This window comes from Pipra filicauda, unplaced genomic scaffold (genome assembly GCF_003945595.2).
Source record: "Pipra filicauda isolate LSUMZ 115617 unplaced genomic scaffold, ASM394559v2 scaffold507_size779033_pilon, whole genome shotgun sequence".
Taxonomy (NCBI): Eukaryota; Metazoa; Chordata; class Aves; order Passeriformes; family Pipridae; genus Pipra; species Pipra filicauda.
In genome coordinates, this window is record NW_024104651.1 from 237,347 (window position 1) to 252,861 (window position 15,515).

Below are 15,515 nucleotides of genomic sequence, written 5' to 3' on the forward strand. Positions count from 1 at the left end.
GTTTTGCTACTGTTTTAACATTTTCAAAGTATTTCAATTAGTTGACTTTTACCTGGGGTGCGTGTGTTACCAGCATTGTCACTGTGCACCACGAGTTTGTTCTTGCACAAACTTTTACTATTGTAAGCAGTTCATTCCAGGTTCAGCTATTTCCACTCTTGGTTTTTATGCACTTTTTTTCTGAACAGCACATTTATAACAATAATCTGTAAGACTATTAGAGAGACAATGTACATAGTATTAAGAACTCTAAAAAAATTTATTCTATGTAAATCTATGATTAATTAATTATTCCAGTTAACAATTAAGTTATGTTTTAAGAATAATAGGAAGTTCAGTCATACATCTCAAGATGAGTTCTCAAAAATCATCTTCAAGAACATTTGGTGAGGATGATTGAAAATGATATGTAAATTGTCTAATATTTCTTGGAGTGAAAATAGAAGATAACTGTGGCCAGCTGGTGTTTAAAAAGAAAAAAGTTTAAATTAACAATGTTAAAAAGTAACAATAAAAGTTAAGAGTCTAAAAGCAGACCCCTCAAGTCTTCTGTACCTCTTCATAATCTCTTTCTTAAAATGTGTTTATGCTTCTTGTCATACGACCTGGTAGAGGATACTGCGCACTGAGACATATGTACATAACCTAACAAAAACCTAACAAAAACGGTAAAAACAAATTGGAAATTTTATGTTGATCATTCATTGATATTTGAGATATTTTAATAAAGTCGTACAAAGCTTAGTTACAGCACTATGTGTTTTCAGCATTATTTAAGAAAACTTCATGCTGAAAACTGAAGTGGACATAACAAGCAATACATTTTGATTTGAAGGTCTAGTTTAGGTTCAGGCAACTGAGACTATGCACAGAGGATATGGATATTGGAGGATGATGATTGGTTTTTTGATTTAAATTTAGTTCCTTTCACTTTTTCCTTCTCATTGCTGTTCATGGTATCACTGACAGTTTCAAATGAGCCACTGTCACGTGGGGCTGAACTCCTACCAGAATATTTCATACAATAACCACAGTGAAACTTGAATTCAGTCTTTGGTATTCAACCTATCAGTCCTTTTAAGATAAATTGGTTTCATTTTGTGGGCAATCTGGAATGTTTATTCTACATATGCGGCTGCTGAGACCTGTCATTAATTTGAATTTACTGTTCAAATTGACTCTGTGTATTTTCATTTATCAATGAAAGTATGCCATATTTGGGCATATAAATCAACTTGCATTGTTGACTGCACACAGGTATTGTCCTGACATAGCATATTAACAGTTTATATTTTCTACTTGTAGACAAATGGGATGTGAGACAGCTTATGAAACATAAACACACTTGTTTTAATCATATTAGAACCATGTTGAATTGACCGTTTCATACTCATATATTCTGTATCTAAAATGTGGTTATCTTGATAGGTCTGCATATCAGGACTTTGATATATTTTTTTCTATCCTTATATCTAAGGATATATAAAACAATCATGGGTATACTGCATTTTTAAAAATTACGTATGTCTTACTGGTTTTATATTTTTATGAAGGTTTGAACAACGAGCCTCAAGGTGATATATGACCGGAATGTGACTGGCTTTTGTAATATGTTTGTTTCATTGTAACATGATTCTCCCAGTGTCCTGCGGGCTAAAAGTACACATGTCACATGGGATCTTTGGGTAAATAAATGTTTCAGAATTAAACATTCTCAACTGGAAACAGCCTACAACAACAGGTCCCAACAAAGTAAGGTAGCATGACCTAGCTGATTATGCTTGTTGGAATACAAGGGAAAGAAAGAGTAATCTCGTAGAAAGATGTCATACTATACAGGAATATGTAAAGGCAGTATTAGCTCTCTGATTTACATATACAGGGAATAGACAACTAGCAAAGTCCAGAAGGACCTGGTGTAATGTTGTTGGAGTTTAACCCCAGTCAGCAACTAAGCCCCACACAGCTACTCGCTCATTCCCCTTCTCCCCACAGCCCTCAATGGGAGGGGGAAGAGAATTGGAAGGATAAAAGCGAGAAAACTCATGGATTGAGGTAAAAACATTTTAACAAGCAAAACACACAAGCAAAGCAAAATAAGGAACTCATTCACCCCTTCCCAGACAGGCAGCTCTTCAGCCATCCACAGGAAAGTAGGGCTCCATCACTTGTAATAGTGACTTGGGAAGACAAACACCATCACTCCAATTGTCCTAATCTTCCTTCTTTATCCCCCTGCTTTATATGTTGAGCATGATGCTAGGTGGTATGAAATGTCCCTTGGGTCATTTGGGGTCATCTGTCCTGGCTGTGTCTCCCCATAACTTCTTGTGCACCCCCAGCATCCTTACTGAGTGGGTGAGGTGAGGAGCAGAAAAGACCTTGACTTTGTGTAAACACTGTTTAGCAATAGCTAAAAAATCCCTGAGTTATCAACCCTGTTTCCAGAACAAATATAAAACATAACACCATACTAGCTACTATAAAGAAATTTAACACTATTACAGCTAAACCCAGCACAAATGTCAACCTAGTATCAGGAAAGCCACCCTGTTCTCCAGCAGTAGAATCAGTGTCACATTATTCAACTAAAATTAAAGCTATGAAGTGTTAATAAGACCTAGGTTGACAGAAACGCAGACTATTTTTTTTAAACTAGGGGAAAAAAATCACAAGTGTATTGTTGCATACAATTGGACCCAAAATATTTTATTTAGTAGCCAATAAAATTGTCCTTGAATTGGCTAGTAGCTTGGTAAAGGACAAACCCCTATTATTAATAGAAAGTTAAACTTTGACATTTATATACTCTCCAGGCCTTACTTGAAAAAAACCAAGGCATTGTTTATGTAGCGTTCAAGTACCTAATACTGGAAAACTACTTCAGACAAGTTGCCATCATCCTAAGAAAACATGGGCAACATCTGATGGAAATGAGATGCAAATATAACCATTCTCTCAACAGCGACCAGTCTCCTTCCTTCTATCATCTTCCCATTTTCCAGAAAAAAAGAAAATGTATGTATTGAGCTAAACTTCATTAAGAACTCAGAAGATAATCTTCTAGAAATCTTGTAAAGAGGGTCATCAAGAAAATTAATAAAGACACCAGCAATGCACAGAGACTCTACTAAAAGACACCTTTTAGATTTGTTCTAATAATTCTTTTTTAGCTTCTGCCAGGTTATTCAAATTAGTCCATCATTGTCTCAGAGTAGGACTGCTCTGTCAGGTTCATTTTACAGGCTGATGATCAGTAAATAAGCATTTAATTCATAGATCTTAATAAAGTGACTGTTTTAGTAAAATATGTTATCTCTACTTTGTAGGTGAGATAATTAAAGCATGAAGGATGTGAAGGAGTTATACAGTAAATTAACAGCTGAGCTGAGGAGAGGACAAAGTTCTCTTGATTCTCAAAATAATGCCCTGGCTACTGAGCTGTGAATTAATTTTTATAGAAACTGTGTCCCATGCAAAATTTATATGAAACATAAAGGGAAAGGTTTTTATAATACCCCAGACTTTCCTCCTGATTCCCCTTCAAATTGTTTCACCTTCACTCTGTGGGAATTGCTATCCTGATGAGGTTTTTCAAATCCCCTGCTGTTTATTTCAGTTGTGGAGCAAAAAGAATGTGATTTTACTTATTAGACCAGTTGTGCACTTTGATTTCAAATTCAGAACATAACATGCTTCTAGACATTATCCTGTTGGATTGATGCAAATTTACAAAGATAAGTTGTGTGCAATAGATTTGACTACTCCTTCACAATAAATCTACTATATAGCTTCCAGCAAGCAGCTGTAAGGATTTCCTGAGCCAGTGTTCATATCTCTTTGTGTTTCACTGTTCAGGATGGAATTTTCTTCCATTAGTTTGCCTAGCCCTTTTTCTTTTTACATAATATGTAATATTCTAGAAAATCCTAATGTAGCCAGGCTCTTTGATTACACTCTGTTTAAAGAATACTTAAGCATACTTACTTTGAGCCCAATGCCTGCTATTTTTCATCTGGTGACCCTTAGCACTTCAATTACCAGCAGTGAATAGTCACTCCCTGTTCAGCCACTGCATGCTGCTCTTCATTTTACATATTTCTGCTGTACTCCTTTCATCATTCCATTTCCTCTCTGTAGCATCTAATTGTATTCCTTTGTTTTTTACACAGAGGTGTTTTTATTATTCTTTTATTCTTTTTTAGAAATAGTCTATTTGTTGAACACAGAGGAGCCAATGATTCTGGATTTGAGCACATTACTGATATATACTCTGGCACAATGGTCTCTATTTTGTGCTCCACTTATTTTCTAATGATCTGTTGTCTTTCTGGTCACCAGTGAACATTTTGCCATTTGTTCTCACAAAACAATCTGCAGGGACTATAAGACCTCTTTCTTGAGGGTAGTAAGCTCATTTATTACTGTGTGTGCAGTCAGGATTGCTCATTACTTGTATTTATTGTCACTGAATTTCGTCTACTATTCTATTGCCTGGTTGCTCATCATCATGAGATCCTTCTGCAACAGCTGGCAAACTCATGAATGTTTAGAGCATGAAGGATATGTTAGATGCAAGTAAATTATTTACTTGCTTAAATACAAAGATTATTCATACAGCAATATGTGTCCTTTTGTGTCAAGTTTCCCACAGATCTTTCTGGATGTGGGCGTAGTTTTTTAGCTCCTACTACTACTGCACGAGATATTAATTTTTATTTAGTTCTATTGTAAGTACAGCTCTTTTTGGACTTTTCTATCCATCACAGAGAGGCCTGAGACTCTGATGGGAGAAACTTTGACAAGCATAGTTTATATATTGGCCACCAGGGAAGACATTCTGTAGCCTGTGAGGAGCTTTGAGAAGTATTAGATGAATATGGAAGTTGGAGCTCACTGGCTCCCACCTGCCTTAATAACAAGCAGAACAATTAACATGTCAGGCACATGTCAGGTGAAATGAATCATGATAACAAGATAAACATGATAAAAACCCAAAAAATAGTGTATGAAGTTAAATTTTACTAAGTTGTGTGATGAGTCCATTGTTTCTTTGGGGAGACATGATTTGATAATGCTAAACAAGTGCCGTGTCTCACAAGCTCTTTTTACTAAGACTATACATTGACTGTACTACTGACTAGACTAAAATCACATGTTAGGGACTGGGAGTCAGATACTTTCAAGATCATCTTGTATTTTATCACGGTTCATGAAGACTGCATGGAATACTTACTAGTGGCTGCTATTTGAGGATCCCACCATGTGCCTAGACAGAGGTGTCTTGTGCGATTTTAGGTGTCTTCTGATCTTCTGCTTAGTTCCAGTTGCCAGACTAGAAGGTCTCCTAGAGAGGCCGTGTTACTTTTACCTCCCTTCTGTCTGAAACAATGATTCTTTCATGTCTTTGTGAATGACTGTGGAGGCTTGATGGTTATAGTGGGACACTTGAAAAAAGCTCAGTGAAAACCCCAGCTTGTTGCACAGGAGACATACAGAAAAAGAGCTTCATGATGACTTCACATTAACAGCACAATGCAATTCAGGGAAAATTTTTAATGCAGGGAAATATTTGTGTATTAAAGTGGATATTTAATTTATATGAAGCAGGATATATTTGGCAAGAATTATGAGACTTAGTTAGCGTCATCATTTTCCTCAAAAGACATCTTATGACATTTTACTTGGGTAATTGTCCTCCCAGATCTTCAGCTCCAGTGAACAATTTTTCTTCTCTAATATGAAGAAGGAAAACAGCCTCCTTATTCTGGGCAGGATCTGACCGGAAATCCATTCACTGACTGGAAATTCATATGTAATTCTGAATTTTTGCAGTGATCATTCTCCTCTGAGCATCATGCAACATTTTTCTGCAACTGCTATAACAAAAGAATCCCTTCAGATTTATTTCTGTCTTTGTGTAAGTTCAGAAAATACACAGCTTTGAAGATTTTTAATGTCTTGTTGTGTAGAACAGTGGAAAAAAAACCCTGAAAACTGAACCCCTTTATGATGACTCCACTCCATTTCCAGTCAGAGACTACCATATATAAAATTTCAGGGTTTTTTTTTGTATTTTCCCATCTTTGATTATTACATTTTAGCGGTTGGTCAGAAGACTTTTTTCCTAAACTTTTTAACTAAACCAGACACAAAATGAATTTATTGGATGCAATGTGCTCCATCAATTACTGTTAATGAAAAAACAAGATATTACTAGAAAAAATATTGTGATTGAAGTTAACTCTAACTGTCCCTCTTCAGTAACTTCAGCTGTGACAGGATATGTTCTGCAAACACAAAGGCTGTAACAAAACTGTCTTTTTTGTTTGCTTGTTTTAATCAGTCTCTGCACAGCACAAATCACCTAATAGCTTTTATAAAATCAAGTTACAAAAAGAACCTGGGTTATGTCTGCTTTAAATCTTAGAGATAACTTAGCTTGCAAAGAGTGGGGAAAGAGGGGATTACAAAAAGAAAACTCTTACAATGGTCTGTGGCAGAAACTGGTTGTAGGGTAGGTAGCAGGGCTGCATTTAAGTTTACTCCTTGTCTCAGTGTTTATGCAGAACTCCTATTACATCGTTTGCATTCTTATAGATACTTCCTTAAAAAAAATGGAGAATTTCAGTAAATGATTTGTATCTTGTTGAAGTCAAGTATCTTATTGAAAGTCAAGTTTCCAATCAGATCTTCTTCCCCTACTCTGGAAGCCTTGAGAATTAGGCATTAACTACCAGATATATTTTACAGAAAAGAAAGCTGTAGTACTGAGAGATTTGAGTTCCCAGCAAATCAGTCACAAAGTTAAAATTAGAGCCTGTTATTCCAAACTTGTCTGTTGAATTTATTATAAGTTTTAAGATTAGTATTCAGCACAAAGAATTACAACAGTTACTGCAGTATCTTAATTTACTTTTGTTGATAAATACCTTTGAAACTACAATTCTACGATATTCACTTGTTCTGTCCTTGTGACTTTGCAATTCTAGATGCTTCATGCAGAGACAGAAGATGAGAAATAGTTTTACTGGTGTCTCAGGAAGCAAGTTCTGACTCGCGTCTGTCTTTATATCAGTAACTCATTAGTAGAAGCACAGCTGAAGTAGGGAGCCATTCTGAAGTAAGAGTGGCAACCATAGTAACTTTATGTCAGCAATGAAGTTAATGTGTATGTTCTCCTTTCATAGCTCATGGAGGGAGGTTTATGTATGAATACTTGCTTTTACAATTAACAACAAAATCTGACTGGAAAACAAATTATAATGGAATTACATAAAGTTCTGTTTCAAGAGCATCTGACATTTTTTCTAGAAGGACTTTTTTTCCCCCAAGAATTTTTGTAAATGACTCATTAACTTATCAAACATTAAAAATGCTTATAGAAATGACCTACGCCGCAAAGTGGAACACATTCTATATTAATATTTTTAGAATTAATAAAACAATAGAAATTAGAGGTGTGGGCAAATGATATGAAATACAAAATAGAAATAATTTATAAGACTATTTAATGAGCTGTAAAAGAAGGGACATTATAATGTGATTTTTTCATGAGATTCAAACAAGCAAGATTAAGCCAATTAAACTGAAACCAAGTTACAGTATTAAGGATAAACTCCTGATCCTGTTACAAATTAACCTGCATATAGCAAAATGGTAGAAATACAGGAGGAGATACAATACATTTTGCTCTTGATAGTTTCTTGATACTTGAATTCTTTAATAGGAATTTAGAAATTGAAGAATTGTAAAATTTAAATATCTAGAAATAGATTAAAAAATCAGATAGCTTTTAAGCTATCTAACCATCTAGTGACTTCTCTGCTTATATTTCATGAAAAACATTAGAAATAATAATATTTGTTGAATAATTTAATAAGCTTATTTTATATTAGGGTCATTTTTGAAAGAAAATTTGGTTTGGTAAGTCAAAGAAGAATATTTTACTTTAGTCTTTACCTGCAGAGACTTCTTAAAAATAAGTATTGAGGTTGTACAGTATATAAAACAGCTTAAATGAATGACAAAATACCTAAATTTGCCTATACTCCTTCTGAGATCTTATCTCAGAGGTCTGTCCCAACCTAATGCTTCATTTTTCTCAAGTATTCAGCCTGTTTGAGGAACAGAAGATAAATATTCTTAAGCAGACAGAGGGTAGTTTTCAAAATTAGAGGATACACCCGCTGCTTAGATGGAAAGACATACACAAGAGTTGTGCTCTCTCTGCAGAGGAGTCATCTATCACCAGCCTCTGAACTGATCCTTGGATGAAGGCTTTTGATTCTTAAAGTGTGTCCTGCTCCAAAGTCTTAGAGATACACAGAGGTAGATCATTAACCACTCGGTCACCAGAAAAATAAAATTTAACTTTACCTCAAACTGCTGACAGGTCAGGTTCTTCAAATCATGACTCTGAAAAATGCTGCACCCTCTATAATCTCTTCTGAGAGCCATTGCATCAAAGACATCAAGTTATGATCCCTTTCTTATGCCTTCTAGAATTCAGCTCCCTTTTTCTTTGATATTTTTGCTTTGACTTTTGTACTTGTGAGAAACTACTTCCTTGCCAAAATCTTTATAGCTGTGTTATGTTGGGGTGTGACAGCTTTGAAGAGGAGACTGATGTATTGTTCTCAAATTCCTTCTCCTTGGAAGAAATGCTCTCAGGCTTTTTGCTGGGAGTAAGAAAAGGGACAAGATTCCTTCATAACTGGGCACGTCAGCATCAAGGCAAAGCTTTTAGTACTGTGGGAGACCATTCCAGTCCATCCATATACTCTTCCAATTTGCTACAAAACTACTTAGGACATGATTTCAGAACAAGTGGAGCCTGGAAAGGGTCTGCTTGTTGTCCCTGGAGCCCTCAAGCCACCCATTCTGTGTGATGCTCTTCGACAGGTGTAATAGTCTGACTTGTCAGTGCCATGAAGTTGATCTGTATTCACCCCTTGATAAAAAGGTTCAGAGGAACGTTCTACTCTTATCAGAAAAGTGGCTAGAGGCTGATATCAGGCTTACAAAGTGTATAACACAGGAACAGTACCAGCAGTACGAGGGCTGATATCAGAGAAGGGAATGGGTTCTGTGTCACAAGAAGGTCTTCAATTGGGTGTGGTTTTGCTTCATGATAGGCTGATGCACTTCTGATGTAATATGTTTCTGCCTTTCCAACTTCAAGTAGTCCTTTGGATATTTTTGTAGATCCTGGCATTAGACAGTATGTCTTCAGAGAGAGCGTTGTTTTGCTCATGTAGTGTTATTTTCTTGGTTCTTGCATTTGTGGTTTTTTTTTTTTTTTTGGTTGATTGGTTTGGGGATGGTTTGTTGTTTTGGGTTTTTTTAATACTGCAATTCCTTTCTTTTTAAAAGCTGATGAATACCACCTTTACTTTACAGCTATCTGAGTTTAGATGGCTCCTCTTGACAATTTCAGATATGACATAGAATGTTGATCTCAAATCTAGATGGTAAGTGTAAAACAATTTCTATTTGTGTCATGAGCCAGTGACAAATACTACCCAACTATCTATTCTGTGAATAACACCAATAAACTTCAAACATTAGTGGAAATTTTTGTATCTTATAAAGTCCTACTGACTGCTGGCCTGATAAGCATCAAGGTCCACCTTTAGAGAACGTAGTGAGGAATAAATTATCTCAGCAGTCTTTATTATATTTCTCCTTGGGAAAGAACCTAGTGGTGGAAGACAGACTTTAACCAAAAATTCTATTAAAATTTCTCTAGAAAGTAGTTTCCTGTCAGGAACTCTATTGACTCCTTTTACTGACAATTTGGGGAATTTAGTATTGGTGTAGACTGGGTATTCAAGCAAGTAGTTGAAACAAGTGTGAAAATTTGACCTCCAGTTGCAGAATGGCTTTGTCTAATCTTTAAAAAACCCCAAAATAATAACAAAAAAACCCATTTAAATTGCAAGTGTACAGGATCCTGTGTCACCATGTGATATCTGCTTCAGTTTTTGGTTGTTTCCATAAAAAGACAGCACTGTCAAATGTCAACATTTACAATGACATTGAAGAGAACCAGTATTTTACAGACTTGAGAATTAATATTACACAATATTAATTGAAAGTTTTAATAAACTATAGCATCTTGAAAAATTCAATTTGAAACTGCAAACAAGTGTTCTGCTAGGTCAACTTAAATATTTCAGTGATTATATCCTTTGTTGCCGTATTAATAACTGGATGATCATTAGATGTTTTGTGTTCTGTTGTTTTGGGAGTGATTAATGACACTAAACTGTGAAGTTCGAAGGTGTTTCATTCTCCTCACTCTGGGGCATAGGACTGTTGATAGATGTTATTTTGCACACTTTACTCATGATTCAGGGGCGAAAGCCTGAGTGCTGATTACATTCTGTTTTTTTTTTTTTTTTGCGAAAAAAAAACCCAAAAAACCCGTATTTTAAATTTGTTGTTTTGGTTTTGCCTTTTTTTCCCACAAAACAACATTTTGCCTGTGTACTTCCCCTGTGAACATCTGCTCTGTAGTTCTGTTGCTTGTATTCTCTCATTCTTCCAAGTGTTGCAAATAAGCTTTGGCACCATTTCCATAAGTAGCTAAATCTTGCATGCAGGTGACTGCTTTAGCTTCAGTGTACTTAGTTATTCAGTTAAAACTAGATATTTGCTTAGGCTTCTGCAGGTTTTTGTTCATGTATTGAGTTTTCTTTGTAAAATTTGTAAAAGGAGCAGCTGAAGTCAATCATCATAATATCATGTTAAGGACCATGGGTTTGGACTTTCAAAAATAATTGCTTTTCCCCTCTAATTTTTATGGAAGATGTATTGAGATAAATCTTCATTAAAATACAGACACACTTAGCAACAACATATAATGATATAATTTTATTGTTTTCTATAAAAGAAATTAGAACTTTCTGACAAATGTTAACATTATTTTATCTTTGTTCATAAAAGTAGTTGCTTCCTCACAGGAAACACTGAATTATTGTAATTCCTTGGGACAAACTACAGATAAATAATGAAATGTCAAATAAAAAAACCCAGTTCTTTAGAATTTTAATTTAGGGGAAAAAATACTGCTCTTATTAAAGCATCTGGCAGGGGGGTTTTTCTGTGGGTCCTAGCACTGAAGCTAGGTCCTTGAGGTCAGATTTTGAAGGCTGTATGCAGTTCTTCTCCCTCTCTCTCCAAGGGAACACTCTGGCTCTGTATCCACAGGAGTGGGCTTTCCCACATACATTGTTTAACTCTTCACGTCAGGGACGCTTCTTCCTTTTGCCATAATCTACTTTGTGCACTGTGTAACCTGCCTACCCAGCCTTTTTGGCAATTAGCACTCTGCTTTGCCTGAAAGCAGCTCTGCTCTAAAAATGCTGTGTTGAGGGGAATATAATAAGCCCTTTTGAACTCGATCTGCTTCTATCCACCTTAGCAAGATTGCCTAAAAGGCTTACCAACAGCCCAGCTGTTTGTTACTGTGCAAGACCTGAGTGTAAACTCTATTTAGCTATTTCAAGACTCTGTTGGAGGGGAAGAGAATTCAAAATTTTTGATGTGAACATTATTCCTCTTTAGCTTTTAACCATATAACACTGCTCTTTTCATAACTTGTCTAGATTAATTGCAATGAGGTCAGTCAGCAGCAGGTAATATGTTCTGAACAATGTAAAACTTCACACCTTCCTGCTTAGAAAAGGGCAGGGTATCACAGAGAGCCATAAAATCAGGAGTGGCACGGAGAATGGGAGTGTGAAATAATTTAATCACTATTTCTCAAAATACAGGGACTCAAGTCAGTCAACAGAATGATTTGATGTAAAAATAAATTAAGTACTTTTTCACATAGTGTACCATTATGGTGTGAATTCATTACCAGTGCAAACTTGAGAGGGCTAAAAGCACGAATGTGTTTCTAAAGCAACTCCATGAATTCATAAAGAATAACTCAGTTGGGTACTAGAAAAAAATCTGGTCTGGATGCAGACTCAGAAGGCACATGTTTAGTGACTGGGAGGGTATACATAGGCCTTTTTTTTTTTTTAAAGCAATCTCCAGACATCTTCAGCTGACCACTTTCAGAGGAGATGATCTAGGCTCAGAAGACCAGTGTCTCACTATTCTAGTTCTTGTGCTTCCTAAGTCCTCTTCTGCTCTGGCCTCTGACAACAGGGTCTCTGAATGTGTGTATTTGTGTTTCTGCTTGCTGCTGGTAGGGACCCAGATGAATACCTCACAGCAGAGAGTATGATGAAGGGCTGGACCTGCCTGTCAGGTTTTGAGAGGTGCAATAAAAACGGAGCCTGGGTGGCCACTCAGCTTTTCAGACTTTTAAGCTGAAACTTTAGAGAGAGGCTTTGATGAGGTGTTAAGGGAGATAGGAGATGTGGAAGATAGCATTTGATTTGCCTCTCAGATGTTGGTAGTTTCATTTATGTGTTGGTGACCTGGAACATTTCTATCCTGTGCTGGGCTGGGAAATTATGATGCACTTTTCTGTGTAATAAGTATAAAACAATGTAGTCGCTACAGGCTTCATGCCTGCTAGCCATGAACGTGAGCAGTGCATGACTGGATAAATAAATTCTCTGTGTATAATGTATATCCCACCTGCCTTTAGTGTTCTAAATGTACAGCATTGGTGTTTGTGGAATAAAACTTGGCAAAAGAAAAGGTAAACAATAATAACAAAACATACTGGTATACCAAGAGATATGTGGACTCAGAATGGGTTGCTTTAAGATTTCTGGGGAGGAAAGCTCAAATTAAACTGTGATTACTCTCATACATTAACATAAAAATCTAAGAAGAAAAAAGCCACCACATGCCACCAATTTTGTCTCGTCTCTCCCAACTTACGCTACTAGGGAATGGGTCAAAAATTGATAATACTGAATGACTTACCAATAGCAGTTATCATTTGTATTTCAAAGTTATATATATTCAAAACTAGTATATTCAAAATATACGTCACCTTGATTTCAAGGTATGCTTAAGTGCTTTTGAAATCTTCAGTAGCACCTCCATTTGGAAAAATGGGGTCATGGCACATTTGAAAGTGAAGATTTCTTTGTGGGAGTTTATTTTCTTTACTGTGCATTACTTATTTTAGATCGTATAATTTTAAGTGTCTAGAAATTTGTTGTGTACATTATGAAATAAAATATTAACCCTGTGAGCTTATTTCTGTATTAATAGGAAAGATATAAAGAGAGAATCTGGGTGAACCAGGGATGTTGGAATTCATCACTGTAATCCCAGAAATATCTCAGTTAACTAATCCTCTCTCTGAAGCAGTGGCAAGTTCTGCTGATGCTTGCAATCAGCATTGGTGTCATAGCCAGAACTGCCTCTCTCTCAGTGAGATCGCTGCCTCCCTGCCCTGATGGGACTGGAACACTGAGCAGAGTGACATCTACCCTTGGTGTGACTTCTGAGCTCACCAAATCCACAGACAAGCTCTATCTGTAAGGTATGACAATGTATGTGTCAGTGCCCACCACCTACCTCACAGCTTACTGGTAACAGGAGGTTACCAGTAAGTTACTGGTTATAGCACTTAACCAAGAAAGAAGGAGTTCTCTTTATCTGAGGGTACTCTCCCACCCCTCGGGGCTTGCTCTGGATGCTAGGCTGCCACTTGCACTGAACAGAAGCATTTTCCACTTCTCCTGACAAGCTGAGCCACTGGAGACAGAAGGAATTAAAAAATCCTTCTAACTACACCAGAAGGCATGGAGGGCCATAGTCCAGTATTTCAGGCAGTTCGTTGGACAGTGTGGATCTTTGGACTCCATCCACAGTGCACAGGATCCTTTCAGTTTTCTATTTTTAGGCTTTTTATGTATTTTATTTTAAAACAGTTATTGAATAAAATCCTTTCAAAGTTCCTTAGGCATTTGATGCAAGCATGGAAGAGAAATTTTGAAATATAAATAAAAATAATTAGAGTTATTCTCTCTAATGTCCGGTACTTAAAAACTAGGTGGAATACATAGTCTCACTGTAAAAAGCAAAATTTACTTCACAGAAATATGTTTACAATTGATTTTCTTTTTTATTAATCCTTAACTAACTATTAAGTTGTATTGTGTGGCACTTACAATAAACAATGGAGCCATATGTCTTTTGATATAAAATCTACAGACCTCATTTTGCTGTGTGTGTCCCTGTTCAGCAGTAGATACAGGGACTATGCTGGTTAGGGAAAGTGATGGCAGAAACATGTAGAAAGTCTGCTGTCTCAATATATATACTTTTAGCAATGTCTAGGACAATAAAATAGTGGCAGGGCCCCATGAAATGAAGATACATGCACTCTTTTGTTTACAATTTCAGAAAAACCAGAGTTTATCTTCATTCTGTCCTCGATCTTTCCAGCTGTTGGCCACCTGGATACAAAATCACACAAATATGTCTTATATTGCATATACTCACATATTTGCGTAAGAACACGTTATGCACATATAAAGATGTGCTAGGTCTAGTCTAGTCTGTGCCTAGTTTTCTGGAATATTTACTTAGCTTTTCAAGAGAAAGTGAGAGTACAATTCAAACACAGAAAATGAAGCTTTAAAGTTTTATGCTTATAATAACATGGGCTTGGACTTTTGTTGGTTGAATAGTTCTAAAAAGCAGAATGAAAGGTGAGCCTATAAAGAAAAGGTCTGAGACATCAAAAGACATCCTTGTTAGCAATAGAGGATACTGTAAAAGGGAAAATGATGTTACATTCAAAAAGATCAGGCACCTTTGAGAGAAAGAAAAACTGAATACTATGAAAGACAATGAACTAAAAATATTAGAAGAAAATTAAAGGGAAAGGTGTACTAAACGCACCAAAGAAAATACTTATTGAACATATTTTACTTTTTTTTCCCCTTTGACACTATTTAGGCAAATAAAAGGAGTTCAGGCACCAATGCTGAGGTAGGTTTCACACTGTCCTTTTTGAAAAAGGAGATGGGAGTGAAGATGAGTTTCAAGACCAAAGAAAATCAGAGCATTAAAGGAGGCTAACACAAAGGAGAACATAATAAAATGGAATAATGGTAAAAGGACTGGTTTTTGTCCCTTTGATATTTGAAAAGAGCATTTAGGATTTTTAAATCGGCTACATAACTAGCAGTGAGAGCAGTAGTGAGCCCCAGTAATTGAGCTTCTCCATTGTTTTAAAAGGATATTAAAAACAATCCAGTTCCTTGACTCACTACTTCAATGCATTCTAAATCTCTACACAGAAAAACATATCTGGCCTACAGAACATTGCTTGTTCATTGAATGGGGAAAAAAAATAAAGAATGGTTCATGACTCAGGTTATTTTATTGAAGAGAAACAGGGAGACTGCACATATCAGTCCTTAGCTGGTACAGCATTGGTTTTATGGGCCCTCTGTGTGCTACCTTTTCACAGACAATTGAAGCATAGAGACTGGATATGCTTTTCAGGAGGTTTACATTAATAGAAATGCTGAAAAGCTGAGCTTAGACTGTTTATTGTTTAAAGGCTTCCAGCCAGTCTG